The sequence below is a fragment of the Furipterus horrens genome, unplaced genomic scaffold, assembly GCF_987537825.1.
Source record: "Furipterus horrens unplaced genomic scaffold, mFurHor1.1.pri manual_scaffold_3, whole genome shotgun sequence".
Lineage (NCBI taxonomy): Eukaryota > Metazoa > Chordata > Mammalia > Chiroptera > Furipteridae > Furipterus > Furipterus horrens.
In genome coordinates, this window is record NW_028327173.1 from 60,735,278 (window position 1) to 60,745,896 (window position 10,619).

Genomic DNA, 10,619 nt, shown 5'->3' on the forward strand with positions numbered 1-10,619 from the left:
CAGCACAAAGAGCCCTTCCCCCAAGCCACAAATCCTTCTGTATCAGCCCTGCATGTGGAGATTGGGTCCTGCTTAATTACAAGGCTGAATTCTTAATGTGCTTGGTGTTTGTCAGATCAGGAAGAGGAAAAACTATCCTGTCTGTGATTTATGTATGCCCAACAACAAACTATATTATTCAAGTGAGATGTGCAGATGGCCCCAAAACAAGGCAGTTATAGCCCACAATTAGAATAATTATAGTACCCAGTGGATCTCCAGGATATCAGGTGAGCAAGAAATCTAACAGTCACTCCAAAGACGCTTAAAGGGAAAGGAGTTTAAATTAAGCCCCAAGTAATAAAGCAAGTTGGGACCATTCTTCATCGAGATAAAAAGATTTATTTCCTCACCGGAGAAGGCAGCACCATTAGGGAGTATGTCCTGGGTAGACCATGGCCCAGGGCAGGACTGGCAGTCTCTCTGGGAATGTCCTCAGCTACTTCTGTGAACATCAATGTAAGCAAGGACATTGCATTGATTTGGATTGTCTTAGGAGAGACCTAACTTCTCAAGGGCTGATTTACATCAGTCATTTTTGTCCCTTATTTCCATTGCCGACAGTCTGGTTCTATTGTCTGTGATGATTAGATTTTGCAGTCTTGAAAATAGCCATGCAAATTACCAAAATGTTTTCCATTTGAGACCTTATACATGTTTGAATAAAATCAACTCTAAGCTGTTAAATGAAATTAAATGAAATAAGCTAAATCTCATGACTGAAATTTTGCAACTTCCATAGAAGGCACCCTCTATCCCACCTCCTTTATTAATGGCCAATTGTAAATGACTTTCACAAATGGAAACATCATTTGTCACTTTTTTTTAACATGTACTGCACTGTGCGTAATGTTTCAACTCCCCCCACTCAATTTAAGCATCGAGATTTATAGCTTGTCATGAGCTCCTTTATCTTTCTGTTCCTACTTTGTACCTCTCCAAATGCTCAAGCAGTTTTTTTTAGAATAAAGTGAAGATAGTTTGTACTGAACTCAAATGGAAAATTTTGAGACTTGACTTTCAAAAATGTATATTCTCCCCCATTCCCTTGATCAAATTCTCTCCCACAGTGTAGTTTATGTTCCTTCTCTCTTGTCCCAGCATCACCCATATTCTATATGAGGCTACCTCTCAAATTTCCTTGTTTTAGCTTTTGGTTTCTGCTATTTTAAAACCAGTCTGCATAATCTTTATTGACCAGTAAAAATTTATTTGCCCCATAGCAACCAATTACACTAAAAATTCCTAACTATTTCATTTCACTTGTTCTCTCTGTAATGTGTGGCCAAACTTTTGTCAACAACTTGCTTTAGTATTTACTTTATCTGTATAGAGGATAATTTCATCAAAGATCACAGTAACCGAATACAACTTCTGCATAAGCTGATGAACACAGTGGACTACCGAGAAATGACTCTTACACACACACACACACACACATGCACACACATACTTCGGTTTAGCTTAACTCCATCAACTATCTGTTTGGTTTCCATGGTTAATTTATATATAGTAAGAAACTAAGAATTTGGCCACGGACGCTGTTTCTTCTCATTCTGCCTGTTGATCTTTTTTTTTCCTTTCTTTCTTCCTTCCTTCATTTCTCTTTCATCTCATCCCTGTCTCTCACACACATATATCCTAACATACTGTACAAACACATGCAAATGAGTGTCTCAAAAAAAAAAAAAACCCTTGTATGTGTGTGTATCCATCTGTGTGTGTAAACTAAGTCTTTCATCTACTTGTTTATTCATCTGTGGCTTTCATGTAAATACTTGACCTCTATAATCATGTGACTAGAAAACCAGAAAGCAACTCTTGTGCATTTCCATAAATCAAACTTCTTAAACAATGAAATGCCTCTCAATCATCTAACTTTGACTTTATAACCAAAAGCAATGCTTTCATGAACTGAATCATTTCTATGAACTTGCAAAACTCAAGATTACTTCAGAAACTCCATCTCTTAAGTCTTTAATTTCTAATTTCCATAATTCTTAAGCTAAGCTTTTTCTTTGAATTCTGCTTAAATCACCCTGGAGCCAATCTCAGGAATATACCTTTCTCTGCATGACTATGACTGTTAGCATATATAAGAACATGAAATTAATATTTATGCTGATGTAAATCTCCCCAAATGCAATTTTGGATATCAAAATGTAAATTATATTCTGGTTAAACCAGAACTATATTAACCAACCAATTTATTAAGCATTGATTTTCTGCCAGGCAATTTGATAGGCACTAAGAACTAACCAGTGAATGAGTATGTGTTGTGCCTGCCATCCTGGAGTTTATTATCTGATGGTAAATGGTCAACTAAATACACAATCAAATGTGGTAAGGGAAGTTACAATGGGGGTACCTAACTTGTTTCTTCTACACTACACGTGTGAGTCAGGAGACATTTGCCAAAACAAATGTCATCTAAACTGAGAATAAAGGATGAATGGAAATGAGAGAGGCAAGGATGAGACCAAAGAGTTCCAAGTTGAAAGAAAAGCACATGTGAAGTTCAAAGGGTAGGAAAGACACATTCTCTTCATTTTTTTTTTTACCTTTGCCTATATTCCTATGTCTCTTATGTTACTCAAGCATTTAGCAATGTTAGTGTCCATATTTTGAAGTATTTATATTTTAGAAATTTCTTCCAAAATGCATTTGCCTACTGCTCCAACGTCTCTCTTTGGTGATTACTGAGTTTAGAAAAATCTAACAAATTCTCAAGTTTTAACTGCAATATTATGGGAAGGAGATAGAGACAACATCCATTAAGAGTAGCTTTTCTTTTCCTCTCTTTCCACCCCTGGAGTTTAGTCTCAAGGGCATTCTCAAGGCCATAGACTCGTGAACTTTACTAAAGTGAAACACCTTCATAATATTACTCCCAGAGCCAACAAAAAAAGCATTGAGTGTGTGTGAGCATTAGGCTGATGTTTAAAAGGATGTAGTAAGTGGGTTTCACTGTACTGGCATCTCTCATGAGTTTATTTCTTCTGCTACACCGAGTAGCACATTCATACCCGATTTTCAGTGCATGATTGCTCCTAGATATCTCTCAGTATTCCTGCTTCAGGAGGGTTCAACCGTTCAATCCATGTTTTTTTCTCTGGGTGAAGGGTGGGTCCGAAGGTAGCAGGCTGCTTCAGACCCAGCTGTAGATGCTCTTCATGCATGAGGTCACAGGACAGGAAGCTTAGACTGTGTCCCCAGAACTAGCTCCACAGGATAAAGAAAGCACTGCTATTTTTTCTGCAAGTTTCCTATCTTCAGCCTTTATGCTTCTCTAACAAACTTTTTCAGACTTTGTTAAACAGTATTAAAGAGAAAAAATAGAGTCCCGTGCTCACCCAAATCAGTTTAGAAAATACTGGGTAAAACAAAGTTAACAAAGCATTTGGTATTTTGTGTGTTTCTTAAAATGCCCCCAGAGCCTTTAATATGCTCATGTGCATTGTGGATATTAGATGAGAGTTTTATGTAGTTCTTATGAATCTTATTTAACTACTAAATATGTTTTTATTTTTAAATAATATCACACTGGGCCAGTGTTTCAAGAAATACACTTTGGAAATCACAACTACTGTTCTTCATTGCCTGTTAAGGACTAAAGAGTCACCCGGGCCAGGTGGCTCAGGCTCAGGTTGCATGTTCGATTTTCAGTCAGGGTACGTACATGGATTGAAGGTTTGATCTCAGTTGGGAAGCAACCAATTGATCTCTCTCTCTCTCTCTCTCTCTCTCTCTCTCTCTCTCTCTCTCTCTCTCTCTCCCCCCACTTTCTCTCTCTAAAATTAATTTTTTTAAAAACATATCCCCTGGTGAAGACTGAAAACTAAAGAACTAAGGGCCCTTCTGTTGTTGACTTTTTCCTCCATGTACTGATTCTTTATTTTTCTCCCCAATTTTTCGTACCCCTATTTCTCTGTTCTATTCTTCTTACCTCTTTCCCCTCCCTCCCTTTATTCTCTTTTAGAAATTTAAAATAGCTATCAAGTGACTAAAATAGTGCCTCCTAGGTCTAGCTCTGCTCAAGGTTATGGAAAGAGATTACATAAAACCTTTACTCTTGGGAGATTTACAGTGAGGTGGGGGTGTGGTGGGGTGGGGTGAGCAAGAGATGCTAAACAAGTATACAAATACACAACTGAATTTTACCTACTAATTCTTGTAAAGTAAACCCAAGTGCATTTGGTATGCACAAGTTTGGGGGGGTTTGGCAGATAATGAATACTACCACAATCTTTGAAACAGGTGAGAGTGGACTACTCCCCCTGCAACCTTGCTGTTAGGTTATAAATGAAAGTTAAGACTCATACCAAATTCTACCACATATAATGAACTTCTATTAAATAAAATTTATTAGCAAATAAGTATAACACAGTTACTAAAACTTGTTCTGTGGCTTGACAGAGTGCCATCTCTCTGTTCTTTTAGGTATTCCTACCATCTTAGGTAAAAGTTTCCTCCAAGATATTGATGTAAAAATGTCCAAACTTGTAGAGAATTTTTATAAAAATTCATTTGAGCCAAAAACAGTACACACCTGAAAGCAAGATCTCAACAGACCGAGAAAGATGCTTCCCATAAGTGACGGTTTGGAGCATTTTTTATACATTTAGAATCAAGGAGGGGAACATAAGGAAGATCACAGGAAGGTGGGAGGAAGTTAGACAGGTATCAGATTACAGGACAGGTAAGATTCTGTGTTTCCTTGAGGGTGGTCATGCTTTAGAAGGAGGGGCCATAAAAAGACATATCAAAGGTATGTTCACCTACAGGCACAGAAACCATGAGAAGGGCTTGTTTATGACAAAAGTAAGCCTTTTACTAATGAAGTTGTATGTCTGGGGTAGGACTACACACCGTGACTTGCCCAGTTAGGAATTTATGATCAGATCATTCTGTGAAGCTATTTTTGGTAGACCCTGTTTTTCATCATCCACCAGACAGATGTGACAAGTATTTTGCTACCCTCCTGGTTCAGCATCAGGCCATCCAAAGTCTTCTAAACCAATAGCTAGACATGGGAAATATGGAAATCAAGCTTTGTATTCTAATCCTAAAAAGAAAGTGTTTCCTAGTTTTCCATACCTTGTTCATGCCAGATATAACCAAAATGTCTTAGACACATCCACCTTTAATTTTATTATTTTTAGAGTCCATCTCTAGCATTCATTCTGCTAATTAACAAGGCACTAATTTCACCAATAAAAATCCACTTAAGACATTCACTATGCTAATTAGTGTAACATGTTTATCCGAGACAAAGATAGTTGAAGTACTTGTAGTCACGTGCTCTGGAGAGTGGCCTCCCTGTGCATCATGAACTAACTCTCCTCCTCCCACCGTCCTGTGGAGGAGTGAATTCCTCATGAGAATGCTATCTGCATTTGGGTGTAACTTCAACTAACTCGTCCTTAGATTACAAGATCTACTCTAATACATTTTATGTAAATTATAGTGTGCCCTCTCTAAGTTCCATAAAGACAACAAAACAGGTTAGTGACAAGGAGTTTACTGAGAAGGTCTCTAGGACAAGGAGAGGGATATCTAAAGATTCAGGCTAATATCTGAGTGAAGAGAGCAGCTAGACTTAAGAACATCTTGGGGAACTGCCTTCCAGGCAGAGGTATAAGAAAATGCAAAGGTTCTGATACAAAAGTAAGCTTGATGTGTTCAAAGTGCCGACACAAGTCTAGTGTGACTGTCACCAAATGCAGGCAGGTCTGGCTGCCTGCTGCTTCGAAAACCAATACTCAAGAGGCAGGTACTGACGTAAAGGAAAGTGGTTTTGTTTCAGGTGCCGGCCACCTGGAGGATGGGGAGCTGTTGTCTCAAAGCCCATCTCTCTATCTCAGTACAGGCAGAGGTTTTTGTAAGGAGGGAGAGTGGAAGCAGAACAAAGAGATCAAGGGAGGGGTTGAAAATTCTCTACATGCAGACGAGCACAGCCCTTTCCAAGAAGACAAGCGATGGTCCAGTGGGACTCATCCTGGTTTAAGTCACTCTTGTTTACATCATTCGACTCCATGGTTGAAGGTCAACAAATCTCCTGGAGCTGGGATGCCTAGAGGTTGGAGTCTCTATCTTTTGAGGTTAGTTCCTTGGATTCTTAAACAAATGTTGATCTACAAGCTACATATTAGTCAGTCAGCATTTACAGGAACAATGTCAAAAGCATGGTGGGGTGGATAACACTCCCCACAGTTACATGACTAGCGCAATGAGACACTGTTCAGAATGAAAGGTGAAGACAGAGGGATGGAGAGAAACTCAAACATGGGAGGCCATGTTAGGGAGTTTGGTTTTCATTCCAAATGACATGGAAATTTGCTAAGAGATTTAAGCGTGGGAGTAATACAGGGTTTTATATTTTGAAATTTTTGAAATAGATCTCTCTGCTGAGTGAGGAGAATGGTTTGTAGGGGGCACAAGAGAGGAATCTGTGAGACCACTTAGGAGATCATTGCAGTTTATAAAAGAGATTATGGTAGTCTAATTGAAGGTGGTATTAGGAAAGATAGAGCATGGTGCAGAGAAACGGACAGTGTTATGATATATTTGTACATAGAGTCAAATGGATTTATTATGGATGAATGGGAATTAGGAAGCAGAGTGACATTAAAAGGAATCAAAACTTTAGTCTGGGTTTGGGTGACTAGGATGCTCGTGGTACCACTTATTGAAATGGGTTTGGACTGAGGGAGAAATAAAATCTCTTGGTGAGTTGGTGGGGAGCCCTCCACATATAATCCAGGACATACCCATAAGGCCACAAGTCAGTGGTTCACAAGCCAGTGTAAAAAAAAAAAAAAAATTAAATTAAATTGGTGGAAATTGCTAAAGGCATACTAAAGCCTTCAGTGGCATTTTGCCATCCATTCCTTTCAGGAGCCTTACAATCAAAACCCTTATTCTTCTTATCTTAAGAATCTCAAAACTTTGTGAAAATAAAATATAGTTACTTTTCATATAAAGACTAGAAGCCCTGCTGTAAGAGTCATAGGCTACAAGGTTGTTACTGAGCAACTGAATACATCAGGGCTTTTGGATTCAGATGATAAAGATCAAATTTTGGCTGTGCTCCTGATTCACACTACGACTTTAGACAAGTCTGAAAGCCTCGGTTTTCTCCTTTGTAAAAGGGAAATAATCTGTGAAGTGAGCGTGGAATAGAGTTACGTATGTGCAAAAAATATTAAACTTCTATGTAATGTTAGCCATTACTTTTGCTAGTAATATTTTTAAAAATCTTAGATAACACAGGCCTCATTTGTGAATGTAGCCTACTACATGCAAGGCCCTCATTTTAAAAGCCTTTGGTATGTATAAATTATAAATTTCAACAAAAATACATTCTCCTGAGCCTCCAAGAAGGGAACCTGGTTAATAAATGACACTATCTATTAGCCAAAAAGTCATTTAGGCAAGTGATATACAAAAGTTTACTGAAGCAGCCCTGGCTGCTGTGGCTCAGTGGATTGAGCGTCGGCCTGCGAGCCAGGTGTTGCTGGTTTGATTCCCAGTCAGGGCACATGACTAGGTTGCACGTCAGGTCCCCAGTTGGGGGCGTGAGTGAGAGGCAACCACACAGATATGTTTCTCTCCCTCTCTTTCTCCTTTCCCCTCTCTGTAAAAATAAATAAACAAACAAATAATTTTTTTAAAAAGTTTACTGAAGCAAAATCACATGGGGAGACTTTAAAAACACTCGCTTTGCCTTAAACCTGCAGAATCTGAATCTCTGTGAATGGGACCCAAAAAAATCAATATTTACCAAATACTGCCCTGGTGATGTTGATGTAGTTGGCCCACAGTTCAGCGCCTGTGAAGCTAGTTTCTAGGAAAGAAAACTGAAATGCCGAGAAAAAAAAACAAGTGATGAACCCAATAGCACAACTGGGTGCTTCTTTCCAATCTAGACCAACGTGCCTTCCATTGTATCTCATGGGTACCATCCAGGGCCTGGATCTTGCTGATCCTTCTCAGTAATAAAACCTTGAGAGGGAACAATAGTAAGAGCCAAGCTTCTTTTATGCAAAAAATAGTATGTGGATCCACATTCAATTTCATCACAAAAATAAGCAAGTACCCTTAAGAATAAAGCTTAAAGTGAACTGGAATGGGCTCATGTAAAATAGAGCAACAGGCCTCACAAAAATTCAACAGAGAGCCTATGCTTTTTCATGTACTTGGTCTCTTCCATGTATTAAATTGGGGGTTCATTGGCAATTGTTTGTTGTGAAATCCTACAGATATTTTATGCCTATTTTCTGTCATATGAGAATGTAAATGATGTATTACAAAAAGAGTGAGGGCTTTGGGGGGAGATCTATGTAATCTTGAAAATGTGTCTCAGCCTCTAAGCCTCGTTTTCCAGTGTAAACAAAAATGAGTCTATCTACTCTGCAATGTTTTATGAGTAATATATACAAAATACATGTATATTTCATAGCACATGATTAGTAGTTGTTAAATATTAATTATCTTTGTTGTTGTTGTTATTAAGCCATGTATACCATGCAAGACACTGTAGCTACTCGGTGATCATAACATGGTTCCTGCCCTCAAGAAATTTAAACAAGTAGGGGAGACAGACAAGAAAACATGACTATAGCAGTATAATTTAAAAAGAGTGGACCCTGGAAGCAGTTTGAATCCCAGCTCTGCCACTTCCTGGCTGTGCAATCTTGGACAAGTGACTTAACTTAATATGAAAATTCCTTGTACATAGATCTGAGATCATTACTATACCTGCCTCCTATGGTGGTTGTGATGATTACAAAGACAGTGCGTGAAACACATAGCACAGAGTCTGGAATATAATTAAGTGCTCGATAAACATAGCTATTATCATCAACATATTATATTTATTAGAAGTGGACAATGGGTGTGATAGAAAGGAAAGCACCACACCAAACTCAGGGGTGAGTATGGCTTCTCTTTACAAAAGCATGTGAAGGAGGTGAGGCCAGAACTAAATCTTGAAGGTCAAATGGAGATGACCCAGAGAAGAAAAAGGAATGGAGTGCTGAGCAGATGGTGCAGTTAGAAATAAAGTGGGATGCAATCGGGGAGCTACAGATAATTCAGCCTGGAAGCAATGAAGAGTGCAGAGCAGACAGACATGAGAAAGAGGCTGGGAAGATGGACAAAAATAGTGAAGGAAGTGTCTTCTACAGGACTAAGGACCTTGGACCTCATCCTGTAGGAAACCCAGAACTTTTCAAAGATGTTAAGCAGAGGACTAGCATGAGCAGATTTGTATTTTTAAACACTAAGAAGAAACAGTATGTTCCACTGGAATAGAAAGAGTCAGAGTGGGGAGAGATTAGCACTTATAAATGTGAGCAATGCCTATGAACATTTTCTGAGCTGAATGACTTTTAAAACAATTTCCATTACTGATTTAAGAGACTTTGCACAGATGCGAGAGCACTTTTTTTTTTCTGACAGAAACTCATTTATGTTCTAAATTCTTTTTATCCCTTTGTTTGCCCTCATTTGTGTTTACACCACCTGTCAATTTAGTATAATCTGTGATTTTAATGTGCTTCTCCTTCTTCCAGATCATTATTAAATGCGCTAAATAAAACCAGACCCATCCCTGCCTCTGGCACTTCTCCCCCGCCCCCCCCGCCCGAACACTTGCACCTAGTTCAATGTGCTGATCGTTATTGGCATAATACCTCTAAACTTCTAGAAACTTCGTTCATATGCTCTAGTCCATGTCTGTGAACAAGATAAATAAACAAATGTTTTCTCTTTAACTAGTTAAGACCAGGGCTCTCCAGCTTGGTCCTGTGAGCCTTGACCATCCTGATTCAATCCCTCATGAAGGCACAGGTATGGAGTCCAAAAAAGATGTGATTTGATAAGTTACCTGCAAGTCAATGGGCTCTTTGATACAAATGTCCTAATGGATAGATCTAGTCAATATCTTCATTCCGTAGTAAAGTGATTGGGGAATGTGTGTCTATGTGTGTGTTGGGGAAATGGGCTTCTAAAGTCAGATTGCATGGCATCAAAATCTCCTCTTTACAGGGAAGCCAGTGGTCCTGGTATCTTTCATGGAAGTCTGAAAATGCATACGTTAGTCGCACACATCTTCTTCAGCAGCCAGGCCACCCCTGCCTTTCCGTCTCTCAACTCCACCTCCAGTGCTACTATATTCCAGTTCTTCAGGAAGTCAAAGCCAGGGTTCATGGGCATTCTGGAATGGCGTGTGTACAGAAAGGGAAAACGCGGTTCCCACTGCAGGAGGCAACACTAAAAGCAGATAGCTGTAAATTAAAAAGCAGTAAACATAAGACACAAAAGATCACAGACCATTCTTTTCTTGGTTCCTAGATTTTGCTTTTCCATTCATCTCTTCAACACACATCTTTAGATTGAGACCCCATCTAAATATGAAGAATGGGAGGAATGACAAGGAGAAAGCAATCCAAAGCTTATGTTTTCTTGCACTTTAATTCCTTTTCCCATACCCAAAATGGCTTCCCAGAGAGTGGTTTTATTGCAGGCATGCCTTCAGCTGATGAAGGTGGGACTTTCAAAACAGACAGCTTCAGCTT

General features: G+C 39.0%; 1 long non-coding RNA gene across 1 annotated transcript in view; it reads left to right on the plus strand.

The window, feature by feature from the left end:
• Positions 1 to 10,344, plus strand: part of LOC150015156 (uncharacterized) — a 152,336-nt gene extending 141,992 nt beyond the window's left edge. The window contains exons 4-5 of the long non-coding RNA XR_016509963.1: positions 9,820 to 9,891; positions 10,090 to 10,344. This is a non-coding gene — a long non-coding RNA (uncharacterized LOC150015156). The remainder of the gene's footprint in view (positions 1 to 9,819; positions 9,892 to 10,089) is intronic.
• The last annotated feature ends 275 nt before the right edge of the window (positions 10,345 to 10,619 follow it).